The 18,911-nt window shown below is 38.8% G+C and overlaps 1 long non-coding RNA gene across 1 annotated transcript in view; it reads left to right on the top strand.

Annotated features, from left to right (window-relative positions):
* LOC131278516 (uncharacterized) overlaps positions 1-8,388 on the top strand; it is a 160,353-nt gene extending 151,965 nt beyond the window's left edge. Inside the window, exon 4 of the long non-coding RNA XR_009185853.2 lies at positions 6,393-8,388. This is a non-coding gene — a long non-coding RNA (uncharacterized lncRNA). The remainder of the gene's footprint in view (positions 1-6,392) is intronic.
* The last annotated feature ends 10,523 nt before the right edge of the window (positions 8,389-18,911 follow it).

The following is an 18,911-nucleotide window of genomic DNA, read 5'->3' as shown; positions in this document are numbered from 1 at the left end:
CTTTAACCAAGAGCTCACTGCTAGCTCCCTTGAAATGCCTTGTTTACTTTAATTAATGACTGAAGCAGATCTATTAGTATCTGTAATTCATACTCAAATGATGATTCCATATTGTCTTTGTTAATTACCCAAAACAGAAGTTCATTAGCTAAGAAGTGCCCGTCCTCATGATCAGCCCTGGGTAGTTGTAGTTGTCGATTATTAAAATGACTTGGATTAATATTCCCCTTTACCATAGCTTTATCTCTTCTTAGAGACCACAGAAGCTGTCAACTGCAGAAACAGAATTTTTGTCTCTAGGTCTATGAATCTTATTTCTCTAAGGCTAGCAGAAAAAAAAATTAAAAGGCAACCTAAATTTTAGAAGTTACAACATATTCTGTAAATGGTATAAAATGCCATGGGAACATTCTAGAAACTATCCTCAGGATCCCCTCACTAGTTCTGCTATGAGAAGCCTTCTGCTACTTCTGAAGTTGTTGGCCATTCTCTCTCTTAAAAATACGCTCCCTTGGTTGACCTTGCAAGTGAACTTCTTCACTGACTGTCCCCTCGGAGCATTCTTGAGTCCTTTTCCCCTACCAGCCCCCTGAAGGCCTGCTTCCTCCCCTTAAGCACAGTCATCAGTCCTCTTCTTACTTTATGCCTGCTCCTGGAGAATCTCATATCCTCCTGTGACCTCACCTATTATCTATACTCAGGTGATCTCAAATCTACATGCTCCATTCCTTTTTCCTAAACTTCACATCTGTATTTCCAGCTGCTTATTGAATAGCTCCTCTGGGAAGTTTTACAGGTACCTTAAAGTCAATATGTTCACAGTTTACCCACCCAATGCCTCCATTGTAGTGGCACGACTCTGCTGTTGCAGCGTGAAAGCAGCCTTAGAGTTTACGAAAACAAATGAGTATGGTTGTGTTCCAGTAGAGCTTTGTTTACAAAAGCAGGTGGTGGGCTGCAATTTGCTGATCACCGATCTATTATAATCTTATATTTCATTGTAATTATTAGTTTATTTTCTGCCTCCACAACTAAATTATGAGTTCCTTGAGGCTAGAGACCCAGTGACCATATATTATTCATGTTTTTATCCTGTGGCATATTGTATTTTCCAAAGATGGGCACAACAACATCTCCCATCCACATGTTTTTCTGCAATGTGATTTACCTCAAGTTGAGATGTAATCTCCTGCCCCTTGAATCTGAACTGGCTCATGATTCACTTGTAACTGATTGTGGTGGTTTGGAACTGTATGTACCCCCAGAAAATCATGTCCTTAGAGCTAATCCATTCCTGTGGGTGTAAAACTATTGTAAATAGAACCTTTTGCTGAGGTTACTTCAGTTAAGGTGCAGCCCAGGGTGGGTCTTAATCCTTTTACTGGAGTCCTTTATAAGAGAATGAAATTTGGACAGAAGAAAAGAGCAAGCCATGGAAGCCAGAAGCTGAAAACAATGAAACCTGGAAGAGAAGGGAGAGACCAGCAGACACTGCCATGTGTCTTGCCATGTGACAGAAGAGCCCAGGATTGCTGGCAGCCAGTGAGAAAGCATCACTTGATGATGTCTTATTTTGTAATATTTTATAAAATATGGACATTTTTCTCAGCCTCAAAACTGCAAGCTTGTAAACAAATAAATTCGTACTTCTAAAATCCAGTTCATTTTATGGTATCTGCTTTTGGCAGCAAAGCAAACTAAAACCCTAATAAAACCCCGCGGAAGCGAGGCTGTGTGATCTCTGAGCCTGGGCCTGGCCCAGCACTTCCACCTGGTTCTCTTGGGACACTTCCTCGCAGGATGCTGTTTCTAGGAACACAGCCATTGTTCTCACGGAAGCCCAATACCTATCAAGTGCAGATCACCAGTTCCAGCTGAGCCCAACTTGAGTCATCTTGGCCAGGGCTCCAGATAGGTGAGTTCAAAAGATGATTCCAGCCCCCTATCATGGGAGGTTTCCTAGCGAGGCCCAGATATTACCAAGCAGAGAGGAGTTGTTGTCCCCACCAAGCCCTGACCATTTGTAATTAGGTGAACAAATAATGATGGCTGCCTTCTTTCTCCATTAAGGTTTTGGGGTGGTTTTTTTGTTATAACCAAAAGATAACTGGAGCATAGCCCATACTATGAGCCTTTTGTTTCATCTTTTTTTTTTAAAGATTTATTTTTTATTTCTCTCCCCTTCCCCACCCCCCACCCCAGTTGTCTGCTCTCTGTGTCTATTTGCTGCGTGTTCTTCCATGTTCGCTTCCATTGTTGTATTGTTGTCAGCAGCACCAGGAATCTGTGTCTATTCTTGTTGTGTCATCTTGCTGCGTCAACTCTCAGTGTGTGCCGCCGCCACTCCTGGGCAGGCTGAACTTTCTTTTGCGCTGGGCAGCTCTCCTTACAGGGTGCACTCCTTGCGCATGGGGCTCCCCTACGTGGGGAACATCCCTGCATGGCATGGTACTCCTTGCGCAACATCAGCGCCATATGTGGGCCAGCTCCACACAGGTCAAGGAGGCCCGGGGTTTGAACCACAGACCTCCCATGTGTTAGGCGGACACCCTATCCATTGGGCCAAGTCTGCTTCCTCTTTTTTTTTTTAAAGATTTTATTTTTTATTTCTCCCCCCCCCCCCAGTTGTCTGCTCTCTGTGTCCATTCACTGTGTGTTCTTCTGTGATCGCTTCTATCCTCATCAGCGGCACCGGGAATCTGCGTTCCCCCTTGTTGCATCATCTTGTTGTGTCAGCTCTTCATGTGTGCAGCACCATTCTTGGGCAGGCTGCACTTTCTTTCATGCTGGGCAACTCTCCTTACAGGGCACACTCCTTGTGCGTGGGGCTCCTGTATGCAGGGGACACTCCTTGTGCACATCAGCACTGCACATGGGCCAGCTCCACGCGGGTCAAGGAGGCCTGGGGTTTGAACCGTGGACTTCCCATGTGGTAGGTGGATGCCCTATCCATTGGGCCAAGTCTGCTTCCCTTGTTTCATCTTTAACATCAAAGCAAGAATTAGACAAAAAAATAAGAACCTACATATAGTCTGTGTGTGATTTTCAGTTTAAAATACTCTAGTATGCCATATATATGGATGTAAGTTACTGTTAATCTATATCTCAGGGGCATTAAACTAACATTCTGAGGTACTTTAATCGATAATCCACATTTCAGATAGGGATTAGTTAATTAGCACTTAAAATCCCCTAACTGGGAATCCATATTTTAAGGGGTTATGGCCAGTATTTTGAATTTTGACATCTAAATCTGTATCATAGGACTTTTTATTTAGCGTAAGGGAAAAGAGGAATAATATTTTATTGGTAAAATTAGTAATTTTTAAAATAAGTCATTAGTTTAGAAAGATTTAATGGGTCCCACTTTCTTGAATAAGTGCACCAGAAGAATTGATAGGCCCAGCAGTAAAACACTTTTGGAGCAGGACCAAAAGTAAAGAACTTGATTTCATTCTGTTTCCCACGTAATGGAGCACCATGTCACATGATTAAACCAGATTTGCTGATTCTGTTCTCAAAATATCAGTGGATCTGCCTCAGAGGGAACGCATCTTATAAGATGCTTGCTGAAATGCCAAAAGGCAGAGGGCAGGGACTTCTCTTAGAGTAACTGAGTTGTTTTTTTTTTTTTTTAAAGATTTATTTATTTATTTAATTTCCCCCCCTCCCCTGGTTGTCTGTTCTTGGTGTCTATTTGCTGCGTCTTGTTTCTTTGCTCGCTTCTGTTGTCAGCGGCACGGGAAGTGTGGGTGGCGCCATTCCTGGGCAGGCTGCTCTTTCTGAGTTTTGTTCTTGCTAATAAATTGTGGCAACATTTGACTTGAGAATTCTATTGTAACATCCATCTGGTAGTTTGTAGAGGTGGTAATTTTACTTACTTCTAATCTGACAATTGCTGATTGACCAAATTAGCTTAGGTTGGTTTGCAACACTGAAATATTGGTATCCCTGCCCTATAAAGACATGATCAGAATATTTTTCCACTTAAACTGGGTTTCAAATTCAGAAAAAAGGAGATTCTTTTTGTCAGGCATTATGTCTTTTTGGGGGCAATTGCAGCTGATTGTGTGAGAGACAATATACAGTGAAGACTTCATTAATCAGCATCAACATAGATCGTTTCTTTGATTTCCTCAGTAAGGTGTCACACAAGCACAACTAGCCTACGTTTAGAATTATGGATTGAGTGAGGCAGATTGGTTAATGAACAATGACAGTGAGACAGCTTGTAAGGCTCATGAATAGTAAAATTAATACGTGGGTTCTGACATCACTTAGCATGTATTAATCACAAAATGGCACCTTTGAATGCCATTTTGTTTCACTCTACATGTTATTGAATGACAAATTTTGATTTGCAGACTCTAATGGATGTAGGATTGGCTTTTAACTTTCCAGATCTACTACTCAAGAGAGTAAAGAGTGCTGCAGAGTGTGTTAATAGCCTACCACAAGTCAACAGGAGATAGATGACTCCCCTCTAATGCACTTAATTACCAGTCAGTCAGCCCATCTTTAAGAGGCCTCATGGCTGCTGAGAACAAAGACCTGCACAGTTTGTCACTTCTAATAAAACTGGCTGCTTCATCTTCTGATTTACAGCTGTGTCCTCTAAATTTGCCAAGATGTCCCACGGGCATCTCAAAACTAGTGGTCCAAAACTCTACACATCATTCCTCCTGCTCAACCCCCCTCTTCTTCCTGTGTTCCCTATTTCAGTTAATGGTATTGCCATCTGCCCAAATGCCCAAGCCAGAAACCTTTTTGATCCTTCTGCTTCTCGCAAATCTGTCTAACCAACCTCAGGTTCTGGTGATTCTCCAAAATAACCTTCTGAATACAGTTCCTCTGTTCTGCCCCTCAGCCACATCTCCCCCGAGCTGTACCATCTATACCTGGACTGCCATAATGCTACCCCATCTCCTTGCCCCCTTTTGCAGCAGGGTATCATTTGAGATAAAAACATATATTTATTTTATTCCTGTTTTTTCCCCTTTCCCTTTTCCAATTCAAGCAGATACAGCAAATATCTACCATAAATAATGGGAAAGTTAGTGTCCAAAAATTCAGTAGCTTAAACTGTGGGTTGGGTTATTTCAAGGTTAGTGAATTACCTGGGCTGAGTCTACGAAGCTAGCAGCCCGGGAATTCTGTGGCTCTGGCTGCACTGTTCTGGTGGTAGCAGGTCGCTCCAGCTTAAATGTTAACAAGGAGCATTCAGAATCCTGAACTTGTCTGGGACTACCAGGCTTAGTGGTGATTGCAAAAATGTCCAGGTTTATTGGCAGAAACCTATCCTCTGCCTTCCTGCTTTCTGATCTGGGGCTCCCTGCAAATTTCCCATCCAGTCTTGCTCTCTTCCATGTCATTCTTCCTCCCATCATAGGAATTTATCATGATTTAACCTATCCTTGTTTGAGAATGAGGGCTGGAGTTAATCACAGTGAGGTTATGGCTGAATATGTTATCACAGGGTGTGTTATCGTGGATTTTTGTTTAGTGCTCATTCTGGAGGGCAGGGATGTGGAAGGTAAGAGAACAGCAATTCTTGGTTCTGTTCCCAAAACTTTATCACTAGACTGTGAAATAGATTATGGAAAAGACAGCATACCTAGGTCAGAAGTAACCACAGGGAAGATTTTACCTCAGACTAAAGATATACCTTCTCCTTCATCGCCTGCTCCTCCCCATTCCCAGCACTTTAGGGGAGGAGAGAAAAGGGAGAGGTGGGTGCTGGAGTAGAAGCACCTAGACCCAGCCTCCTGAGGGCACCCCAGGGAAGCAACAGGACCCCAGAGGGAAATGGGTGCAGCTGCAGCAGGTGCCCAGGCAGGTATGCTCTAACATTCCTAGGCCCCCAAGTAATCTTTGGGAAGGAGCTGATGAACTCTAGCAAACTGATTATGTATTAAAGAAATCCTCAAATATTTTACCCGTCAGGGAGATTTTTACTATAATATTAAGTAAATTGGTCTCTAGTCTTAGAATTTTAGGCCTGGAAGTAGGGAAGGGGAGGAGGTGTGGCTGAAAGTTTCCTCAGCTCTCCAAAGTCCCCTCAGCTGGTTTATAAGCTCAGCCTTCTGTGCAGTCAGTGCCTGTGCAGCACAGGCCAGTAACGTTTGGTGTCGTCCCACAGCACTCAGCCTTTGCTAAGCCCTGGCCCTTCCTCAGGATTAGTATCCTCCAGGGAGGTGTGGACTCCCCAGTAGAAAGTTGCCCGGTTGAGTCACTGCTCCTGGGGGGAAGGTGTGTATCCCTGCTGTGTGTTAGGAAAAAAGTTAGAAATTGTTACTATTATGTCTGTAAAGAATTGAGGATAATCTGAGGTTATTGGATTTTAAAAAAATGTCTAAATTATTTAGAGCTTAATATTTTCACTGTCATTTCAGAATCAACATGACTTGACATCATTTAATGGAGCCGAGGTGCATTTGGTTGCTACATAAACTGAACATTTTCAGTTAGTATATATCGAATCATGAGTAAAGTGAATAAAAACAAATCTCAGAGTTGTTCTGTGATTTTTGTGACCTGAACATCTGATTCCTGACCCCTACCCGACTCTTCCACCTTGTTTTATAAACTTAATAGATTGTGAAGATTTCAAGAGTAAATTAATAGGTGAGATTGCCCATAGGTGGGAAATAATGAATTACTAACCAATTTTTGCTCATCAAACTAACTCAGTTATTTCTAGATATATTTAACTGCTGCATTAATGAGAAACTTAAATATGTATGTTATTATAAACATTTCCTTACAAAATCACTTCCTTTTGTTGTTGAGTACCAAATACCATGAAACTACCAATTGGTCTCATTTTAGCAAGTTCTTATTACTGCATCACAAGTGAGTAGCAGGGTATCACCCTGGGGTTGGCCTGATGATAGGGAAGGACTGAGCCTCGGTGAAATTGACCGAACTGAGTGTCTCTGGATTAAGTTCTTATTGAAACCATCAGTCTTTACAGAAAAAGTGTGATCTTGTCTTGTTAAGACGAAAATAAAAAGCCAAGTAAAGATCTTTGGATAACTTTGAACTAAACAATTTGAGTTGGATATTAAAGTGTGGAGACATGCATAGCAAAAAAATCATGACTAAAATTAAAACCAATGTTCTACCTTTAACATTACAAGCATAATTATTCCCTAAATGAACTCTAATGGTAAAGTTAGTGTAAACAGAGTTTTTAAAAGTAGGATCGCACTTTAAATGTGCTGGACAAATTAGTGATGTTCTAAAGTGAATGCTTAATTGTATATGTAGGGCTGTGTATTTATTCTTAGGTTTTCTGGGCATAGGTTATAATTTTCAATCAATCAAAGAATCCATAGATTTTAAGAGGCACCATTATTTTGTGGTCTGCCAAAGTGAACTCTGACTTAATGTTTTATTATAGAGTTTTATTTATATGCCTTGAAAAGTTCTTAGAATAATTTGGACATAGATATTTATTTTATACCAATATTTTATAAACATATGCTTCCTATTTAGTGCAGCAATTCTCAATTGTTTTAATCTCAGAACCATTTCAATATTTACAGTGTTAGAAATTAAAACTGAGAAATTAAAAAATGTTAATTACTTCAAAACCCATTACATGTTAAATAATTTTTATGACAATAGCTATATTTACAAAAAATATTAGTGTGAAGAGTGGCATTGTTTTACATTTTTCCAAATCGCTTTAATGTCTGGCTTAATAGAATTTAGCTGGATTCTCATATCTGCTTCTGCAGTCAATCTATTATAATATATTGTTTGGTTGAAGTACATGAAGAAAATCTCACCTCTCATGGTAATTGAAAAAGGAAGGAGTATTTTAATAATCTTTTTGACATTTGTGGATATTTTTCTTAACTACTATACCCAAACTGTACAAATAGTACTTTCTTAAAAGTTAGTTGCAATGTTAAATCTGAAACCATATAAATGAACTTTCTGACTTTGTTATATTAAAATCCATTGATCTATATTGCACTTTGAATGGATAATTTACTCATGTTTAATTTATAACATTGTGCACTGGTCATTTGGAAAATGTTGGTCCATTGAGTTACCCAATGTTCATATAAATGTTGACACATTTTATTATATTAATACATAAAAAACACATTTGTTTATATTACCACCAACCTAGGCAGAAGAATCTAGAAGTATTGGGAAGCTATCGAGTTTACAATGGTGGACACAAGCTTTAAAAACTTCTGTTTTTGCCTCGAAAGTGTAATATCAATTGTGTAAATGCTTTTCCTCAATGTAGCCATAGAACTTTGATATGCAGCAGAAGTGCTTTTTGCTTCATTAATGAAATTTATATGAGAATCTGACTTTTTAAAAAATTGCGAGTGTGTGTAGTGAAGAATAAAGTGATTACTCGCACAATTTGGTGACACTGTCTTGATTTGTGGTAAAATACCAGCAATTTTATCCATCATTGCTTTTGTGTTATCCTTGTAAATGTTAACATAGTGGAAAAGACAAATAATACCTTAGCATTATTATGAAAAAAACTTTGATATTGTGAGTTCCCTTAAAGGGTTTTAGAATTCCAATAGTTTGCACACCATGCTTTGAGTACTGCTTTTCTATTGCATATATAAAAGAAAAGTAAAATACATTATTTAAAATATTATTAAAAGTTCTTTACACAGAGTATCAGACTTTTGCAATACTTTTTGCTCTGGTGTCAAAAAGTCCACACTGTATCATCCTCTGTGTCACACAAATTGCTGTTGCCTATACTGTGTTTTTTTAAGTATCTTTAAGCAATATATAGAACCATACATCAATATAAAGAATTGGTATCATGTTTCATTATTGTCAAACCTATATATTTATAATTTTTTTTTTTTTAAAGATTTATTATTTTATTTTTAATTTCTCCCCCTCCCCTGGTTGTCTGTTCTTGGTGTCTATTTGCTGCGTCTTGTTTCTTTGTCCGCTTCTGTTGTCGTCAGCGGCACGGGAAGTGTGGGCGGCGCCATTCCTGGGCAGGCTGCTCTTTCTTTTCACGCTGGGCGGCTCTCCTCATGGGCGCACTCCTTGTGCGTGGGGCTCCCCCACGCGGGGGACACCCTTGCGTGGCACAGCACTCCTTGCGCGCATCAGCACTGCACATGGCCAGCTCCACATGGGTCAAGGAGGCCCGGGGTTTGAACCGCGGACCTCCCATATGGTAGACGGACGCCCTAACCACTGGGCCAAAGTCCGTTTCCCTATATTTATAATTTAAGAATATTAGTTGCTTAATATTGCTAGATATGTAGGTGCCATATGCAACTATTACTGAATAATCATGCATAAAATATTGGATTTCCATATACCACCCTGATATTAACATCTTGCATTGGTGTGGAACATTTGTTACAATTGATGATAACATTTTTATAATTGTGCTGTTAAAGTTCATGATTTAACTTAGGATTCGTTTTTTGTGTAGTGCAGTTCTTTGGTTTAAAAAAAAGTTTTTTTTTGTTATCGTATATACAGTCTAACATTTCCCTTTTTAATCATATTCAATATATATTTCAGTGCTGTTTAATTGTGTTCACAATGTTGTGCTACCATCACCACTATCCATTACCAAAATATTTCCATCATGCCATATAGGATGGCTGTACATTTAAAGCCTCAACTTCCTATTCCCTATCCCTACCCTGTCTCCTGATAACTTGTATTCTAGATTCTGACTCTATGAGTTTGTGTATTCTTTTTTTGTTTGTTCATTTGTTTTCGTTTTTGTTTTGAGGTAACTGGGACCAGAGATTGAACCCAGGACTTCATATGTGGGAAGCTGACACTCAAACACAGAGCCACATCTGCTCCCAGATTATTCTAATTTTTTGAAATCAGTGAGGTCATACATCATCTGTCCTTTTGTATCTAGCTTATTTCAACTCAACGTGGTATCTTCCAGGTTTACCTATGTATCAGGACTTCATTTTTACGGCTGAGTTAGTATTCCATTGTATGTGTATACCACAATTTAATTTTATCCATTCATCAGTTGGTGGACACTCAATGGGTTGCTTCCATCTTTTGGAAATTGTGAATAATGCTGCTGTGAACATTGGTGTGCAAATATCTGTTTGAGTCCCCAAAATCCTTTAGGGTATACACCTAGTAGTGGGATTGCTGGGCCATATGGTAGTTCTATACTTAGCTTTCTGAGAAACTGCCAAACTGTCTTCCACAGCAGCCACACTATTCTGTATTGCTGCCCCACCCCCAGTGATGTATGAGTGTTCCTATTTCTCTGCATGCTCTCCAAAACTTCTTTTCTTTTCTTTTTTTTTAGTTACTGGGACTGTGGATTGAACCTGGGACCTCTTATGTGGAAGTGCAACCACTGAACCACATCAGCCCCCTCCCTGCCCCAAGTTGGTTTTTTCCATTTATTTGCTTGCTGTATTGTTTTTTTTTAAAGGAGACATGGGGAACTGAACTGGGGACCTCTCATGTGGGAAGCAGGTGCTCAACCGTTTGAGCCCCATCTGCTCCCTCCATTTTTTTGAATAGCAGCCATTCTAATGGGTGTGAAATAGTATCTTACTGTGTCTTTGATTTGCATTTCCCTGATGGTTAATGATGTTGAGCATTTTTCCATGTGCTTTCTGCTCATTTGTACATCTTTGGAGAGATGTCTGTTCAAGTCTTTTGCCCATTTTTAAATTGGGTTGTTTGTTTTTTTTGTTGTTAAGTTCAAGAATTTATTTTTATATTCTGGATATTAAATCTTTATCTGACATGTGGTTTCCAAATATTTTCTCCCATTGTATAGGTTGTCGTTTTCCTTTCATGATACAGTCTTTTGAGCTACAAAAGGTTTTGATTTTCATGAGGTTCCGTTCATCTCTTTTTCCTTTTGTTGCTTGTGCTTTTGCTGTAAAGTCTAAGTGACCGTTGCCTAATACAAGGTCCTGAAGATGCTTTCCTACTTCTACATCCAGTTGTTTGATAGATCTTGTTCTTATATTTAGGTCTTCGATCCATTTTGAATTGATGTTTTTATAAGTGAGGTAGGGGTCCTCCTTTTAATTTTTTTCAATTTTCCCAGCACCATGTGACTATCATGGTAATTTATAGGTATCCCTGGAACCAGTTCCTCTGAAACTGAAATACTAAGAGGAATTTGTCGCTACTGGGAAATTATGCATGGTAATTTAAGAATATCTTGCAGTCATGCTGAAAGGAAGGTTTTGAGAAACTAATTGTGTTTTCTCTTACTTAAGAGCTTCTGTCTCTCAAATCTCATCACAAGTTGAAGCAGTGTCTCCAAAGTGAGCAAAGATATATCACATAAACTTTCACATCATTGAGCTGCAATCAGCTTTTATTTTGAGATCATAGGGCAAGACATGGAAGATGTTGACTTAGTTTTTCTGTAAAGTTTTGATAACACTAAACTCTGATCACACACATAGTCATGCTGATTTATTGCACATGTCACATGGTTGTCTGCTCATAACTAAAAATAAATTAGAGGAAGCACTCTGTGACGTTGCCAAGTTCCCCTCATTTATTTATCTGTATAGATACCTAGCCACAAATTTTTGACAGAGTGGTTGAGAACAAATGCTCAATTGCAGAATACACATGCAATGCTCTGGAGGTCCAGTTGCAGCCCCCTCAAATGTGGAAGAGTTCGGGTGAAGCCTGGATGGGCCCAGGGCCTTAAGAAAAGACTAAGAACCACACATATTTTCATGGCTGTCCCCACTGAGTCCACATGAGCAAAAAAAAATAACAAGGAGATGACTGGATTTGTAGAAACTACACATATGAGAATACTAGTGCAAAAATGAAGGAAATCATGTTTTCTTCCTATGGCTAATTACAGTTAGTGCTTATAAAAATGGTCTTGTTTTATTTTTTAAATGTGATCTTACCAGATGTATTCACAGGTGAATTCTACCAATTATTTGAAGAAGAATAAATACCAATCCCCTATCAAAAAATTGAAGAGGAGGGACCACTACCTAACTCATTTTTTGAAGCCAACATTACCCTAACACCAAAGCCAGACAAAGATATTACAAACAAAAAGAATTACAGGCCAATCTTTTTAATGAATATAGATTCAAAAATTCTCAAGCAAAGTACTTTCAAATTGAGTTCAATAGCACATTAAAAGAATCATACACTATGATTCCCAGTGTATACAAGAGTGATTCAACACAAGAAAATCAATCAGTGTAATATATTACATTAATAAATCGAAGAAGAAAAATCACATGATCGTCTCAATTGATGCAGGACAGGCAGAATTCAGCATCCTTTCTTGATAAAAACACTTTAAAAGATAGGAATAGAAAGAAACTTCCTCAACATGATGCAGGGTATATATAAAAAACCCACAGTCAACATCACATTCAGTGGTGAAAGGCTGAAAGCTTTCCCTCTAAAACAAGGGTTCTTAACCAGGGGTGTGTGAGCTTGAATTGAAAATTTTTTAAAAACCCTGTTATTCTTGGGGGGATGTATTAGTGCAGGTGTGATATGTTTATTAAATAATACACAGTATAGTATGGACTTAGTAAAGGGTCTGTGGTTTTCACCTAACTGGCAAAGGGGTTCTTGGAACAAAAACGGTTAAGAACCACTGCTCTAAGATCTGAAACAAGACAGAGATGACCACTGTTACTCAACATTGTGCTAGAAGTTCTAGGTAGAGCAACTAGACAAGAAAAAGAAATAAAAGTCACCCAAATAGGAAAGGAAGAAGTAAATCCATCACTGTTTGCAAATGACATGATTCTATAGTTAGAAAATCCTGAAAATCTACAACAGAGCTACTAGAACTAATAAACAAGTTCAGCAAATTGGCAGGATACAGATCAACATGCCAAAATTGATAGTGTTTCTATACACTAGTAATGAACAATCTGAGGAGGAAATCAAGAAAAAAAAATTCCATTCACAAAAGCAACTAAAGAATCAAATATCTAGCAATAAATTTAACCAAGGATGTAAAGGACCTGTACTCAGAAAACTACAAAACTTTGCTAATAGAAATCAAAGAATACATAACCAAATGAGCATTCTGTATTCATGGATTGGAAGACTAAATATTGTTAAAATGTAAATTCTAACCAAATTGATTTACAGATACAATGCAATCCCAATAAAATTCCAACAGACTACTTTGCAGAAATGGAAAATTCAATTACCAAATTTATTTGGAAGTGAATGGGGCTCTAATAGCCAAAACCATCTTGAAAAGGAAGAACAGTTAGCGGACCCATACTTCCTGGTTTTAAAGCCTATTACAAAGCTACAGTGGTCAAACAACATGTTATTGGCATAATGACAGACATATTGATCAAAATAATTGAATTGAGAGTTGAGAAATAGACCTCTGTGTTCAACTGATTTTTTTGTCTTTATTTTTTTAATATTACATTAAAAAAATATGAGGTCCCCATATACTCCCCACCCCCCTTACCCTGCTCCTCTCCCCATAACAACAATCGTCTCCATCATCATGAGACATTCATTGCATTTGGTGAATACATCTCTGAGCACCGCTACACCTCATGGTCAATGGTCCACATCATAGCCCACACTCTCCCACGTTCCACCCAGTGGGCCATGGGAGGACATACTATGTCCAGTAACTGTCCCTGCAGCATCACCCAGGACAACTCCAAGTCCCGAAAATGCCTCAACATCTCATCTCTTCCTCCCATTCCCTACCCCCAACAGCCATCATGGTCACTTTCTCCACACCGATGCCACATTTTCTTTGATTACTAATCATGATAGTTCATGAATAGAATATCAATAAGTCCACTCTAATCCATACTCTAGTCCTTCATCCTGTGGACCTTGGAATGGTGTGTCCGCTCCACATCTATATCAAGAGGGGACTTAGTGAGAGGTGGGGGCGTATTTGGGACGTGGAGCTGCCCTGGATGGCGCCTCGGGGGTGATCACCGGACATCGTGGATCCTCACAGGGCCCACTGGATGGAATGGAGGAGAGTATGGGCCATGATGTGGACCATTGTCTATGAGGTGCAGAGGTGCCCAAAGATGTACTTACCAAATCCAATGGATGTGTCATGATGATGGGAACGAGTGTTGTTGGGGGGGGAGGGGGGGTGGGGGGGTGGGGTTGAATGGGACCTCACATATATATTTTTAATGTAATATTATTACAAAGTCAATAAAAAAAAAAAAAAGAAATGGAAAAAAAAAAAAAAAGAGGGGACTTAGATTCCACATGGATGCTGGATGCAATCCTGCAATCCTCCTGCTTTCAGTTATAGGCACTCTCAGGTCCCAGGTGTGGTGGTTGACCTTCTTCAACTCCATGTTAGCTGAGTGGGGTAAGTCCAACAAACCAGAGTGTAGGAGCTTAAGTCTGTTGAGGCTCAGGGCCTGCCTATCACATGGTCAGTCCAGAGATTCAGGTTCCCTGAGTATATATTAAACCCCAGCACCAACTACAGTTCCAGTAAAAGTAACAGGAGAGGCTTGTGAACAAAGATCACATCTGAGTCCAGCTCCATCACACAGAAACAGAAACTCCAAAGTAGGGCCAACTGAGATGGCACTGAACTCCATCTGCCATGACCATAGAACCTGTGGGTCTCTGTAGTCCTCAGAAGAGCCAATACCTGGAGTTGTATCTTCTTTATCTGTCTCTGGGACTCTGCTGATGTGTGCATAAGGGCAACCCCTCTGATAACCTCCTGGCTCTTTTTGGAGACTTATAGCCATATAAACTCATTTGTCCTATCCATTTCCCCCTTGATTCAGGTCAAGTAGCATTTTTAACTCCTGGTATTATATGTAGATTGAGATATTCTGCTGGTCTGAGTTGACCCTTTTATTCAAGGTCATCTTCTTGTTACATCATCAGCTGTTACTTGGTAGTAATCCCTCGGCACCAGGGAGGCTCATCCCCGGGAGTCATGTCCCACACTGGGGGGAAGGCCATGCATTTACATGCTGAGTTTGGCTTCGAGACTGGCCACATTTGAGCAATATGGAGGCTCTTAGGAGGTAACTGTTAGGCACCCTACAGCTCTAGGCCTTGTTCTTATTTCAGGTGCACAGGTTGACAAGCATAGTCATTAGTATCAAGGGCTCATTGTTGGACCTTCATTCTTTTTTGGTTCAACTGATTTTTGACAAAGCTACCAAACCCACAGCTGGGACAGAACAGACTGTTCTAGAAATGGCGCTGAGTGAACTATATATCCATATCCAAATGAATGAGAGGACCTCTGTCTCACACCTTATACAAAAATTGATTCAAAATGGATCAAAGACCTAAATATAAAAGCCAGCACCATAAAACTCCTAGAAGAAAACATAGGAAAGCATCTTCAAGATCTTGTGGTAGGTGGTCATTATTTACACCTTACACCCAAAGCACGGGCAATGAAAGAAAACATAGATAAGTGGGACCTCCTCAAAATTAAATACTTTTGTGCTTCAAAGGACTTTGTCAATAAGGTGAAAAGGCAGCCTACACAATGGGAGGAAATATTTGGAAACCACATATCTGATAAAGTTTTAGTAGTCATGGTATATAAAGAGATCTTACAACTCAATGACAAAAATGACAAACAGCCCAATTAAAAAATGGGCAAAAGACTTGAATAGACATTTTTCCAAAGAGGAAATACAAATTGCAAAAAAGCACATGAAAAGATGTTCAACATTACCAGCTATTAGGGAACTCCAGATCAAAACTATAATGAGATAGCATTTTACACTTTATAGAATGGCCATTATTTAAAAAACAAAACAAAACAACAAAAAACAGAAAACTACAAATGCTGGAGAGGATGTGGAGAAATAAAAACACTCCTTAACTGTTAGTGAGAACGTAGAATTGTTTAGTTTCTGTGGAAAATGTGATGTTTCTTCAGAAAACTTAGTATAGAACTGCCATATGATCTGGCAATCCTGTTACTAGCAATATATTCAGAAGAACTGAAAGCAAGGATACAAATAAGGATATTTGCACTGTTCACAATTGCCAAAAGATAGAAGTTACCCAAGTGTCCATCAACTGATGAATGGATACATAAAAAGTGGTATATACATAAAATGGAATACTATTCAGCTGTAAAAAGGAATAAGGTCCTGATACATGTGACAACATGATGAGCCTTGAGGACATTATATTGAGTGAAGTAAGTCAGACACAAAAGGACAAATACTGTATGATCTCACTAATATAAACTAAATAAAATGAATAAATTCATGAGTTAATCATGTATGATTGTGGTTGAAAGGGAAAGTTTTTAAGGTTGTGTATGTCACTAGAAGGAAAATTAGAGGATGAAATATAGGACTGTATAAAATAGTGAAAGCTGTTGTGGATAATGAGTGTTGTCAATAGTGTGAATAAAAGAATGTTAAGTGAAAGAAACCAGATACAAAGTACTACATATTGTTTGGCTCTGTTATATAAAATGTAAATATAAATAAATTAATGGAGATAGAATTCAATGAGCAGTTATGTTCAGCAGGAGGATAGAGGGACTGAGGGGCGACTGCTAAGGGGCTTTTCTTTGTGGAGTAATGAAAATGCTTAAAAATTGATTTTGATGATGAATGCACAACTCTGTGATTATACCAAAAGCCACTGAATGTACATTTTAGAAGGATTGTATGGTATGTGAATATACCTCAATAAAATTGCTTTTAAAAAAATGTGATCTAAGTATTAGTGGAAAATACCTGCACCTGCATAGCTGCAGCATCCATATGGTGGGAAATGGAAAAATAAGTGGTTGTCTTTTTTATTAAAGTTGATTTCAGTAAATTATTTTAACCTGTAAAAAAATGCCACCATTGTCTATTTCCGTATCTGCCAGTTTGGGTTGGAATTTGACTTTATCTGGTGTCCTTTTTTTTTAATCACTTGAGTAGAGGAAAATGGATTGTGGGAGATAGTGCAAGCTAAATAAAGGGCATTTTAGGCAAACCTGATATTTAGATGAAGCATAGTTTAATCAAACATATTCATATAAATATGCTATGATTTTTCCTAATGATATTCTGGAGACTGCAAAATAAACTTATTTTACCTACATTTTGACTGAGAAATGAAGATATTAGCAGGGACTTATGAAAAGTGGGAGGCGTTAAAAGCAAATGCATTTTTAATTTTTCTTTGTTACAGTTCTCTTGTTTTAAAAAGAGCAATGCCTTTATAATCACAGCATTAATTTACTGGTGTTTAATTCTGGATGGTTAATGGGGATTGACATAGTCATTTCTCTTTTCCAGTGGCTTGTAATTATTGTTCATGAAATTACTTTTGAAGCTGAGCCCTTTCTAAAATGTGCTCTGGTTAATTAATTTTACCATACATTCAGGTGGTAACTATTAATGCATTACTATATTGAATAGAATAAAGAGTAATACAGTTGAGGTTTTGTTATTATTGTTAACTTTTCAAGGAATGACTTGAGTTTGTATAAATTCCATTTGGTAATACATTGATTCAATCACTCAGCATCTCAGGTCAGGCTCCTCAGATGCAGACGCAGAGCTGAGGAATACTGAGCAAGGGAGCAGGGCTCTCAAGCTCCAGGTCACTGGATATAGACCCCTCCTCCTATCCCAGGAGAGATGTAAATGCCCAGGCACGCCAGCTCCCTGTGGGGGATGGCAAAGCTGCTCCAGTGCTTTAGGGCAGTACTTCAAAGATGGATTGCAGGTGTGGGGACACTGGAAGCAAAAGTGAAGAAAGGGATGCACAGAATCAATAAAAGGGTGGAAAGGGTCTGATGAGATCAGGAGAGTGCTGCACACAACAAATACATATATATATATCACCCACTGTGTGCTATACACTGTCCAAAGCTCTGGGGATTCAGTTGTGTATAAGACCATGGAAATTATGTACTTGTGGGGGTAACAATACAAGAAAGCTAATACATGAACAATGCAGTAATAGCACGTGGTACATGTTATGAGGAATATAAAGCAGGGCAAGGGCTATTTTAGTTAGGGTAATCAGGGTAAATTAAACAAAGTATTTAAAATACATATTTGAGTTTCCATGGGCTATACTTTGGGAAGTACTAGCATTGTGTATTGTTTCTTCCTAAGCCTGGGAACTTCTTTCACGTGGGAAGGAAGTGAGTCTCCTAATTGAATAAAACCTATTACAATAGGTATTCTTGACATGGGAACAAGAAACATAAAATAGAAAACTTGTTTTTATTTTTCTTTTTTTAATCCCACTGTATTTCTAAATGTTCTAAAGTCAAATATTTGGGAAAGCAAAGAAAAAGAAAATTGGTTCTATATTTTAAGAATGTTCTGGTGATGTACATTGGTAAGCATATCAGATCTGATTAAGAATTTAAAAAACAAAAACAAAAACCCAAGTCATTTGGAAAAAGAAGAGGGCTTTCCCAGCCAGCTTCTACCAGTAGCATCTAAGGACCCAAGGATCCAAGGACCCAACCATAGTTGGAACTGTTGTTGCTGTGGGAAGGAGGGTATGCATTGTGGAGAGTGGATCTTAAGCTTGTGAATTATTTTTACTCTGGTGCTGAGCCCTTCTCTTCTTCCATTTTGTTTGTGATGACCAGAATTTAGCTGGGGGTATAGCCCGTGGTAGGAACTTGCCATAGCAAATCCTCTACTCAGCAACAATCCTCATCAAGTGAGGCTGGGGTAGCAAGGATTGAGGCTGGCAACTGTGTGCAACAGTATATCACCTGATTTTCTTTTCATTTGTCCTTACCTCATGGCCCATTTTTTCTCTATACCATGTAACTTTTGAACTAGATGGTTTGCTGGAGCTCTGTTGAGGAAAGCAAATTATCTGATAGAATTTTGGCTCTGATTGGTTTTTCCTTCAATCTCATCTCTGATGTTTTATATTTTCCAGAAAGGCCTCAAGATTTCTTGAGTATGATGGTACCT

The sequence above is a fragment of the Dasypus novemcinctus genome, chromosome 5 (genome assembly GCF_030445035.2).
Source record: "Dasypus novemcinctus isolate mDasNov1 chromosome 5, mDasNov1.1.hap2, whole genome shotgun sequence".
In the NCBI taxonomy this organism is placed as follows: domain Eukaryota; kingdom Metazoa; phylum Chordata; class Mammalia; order Cingulata; family Dasypodidae; genus Dasypus; species Dasypus novemcinctus.
The sequence above is the reverse complement of the archived record's forward strand: the minus strand, read 5'-3'. Positions and strand labels throughout refer to the sequence as shown.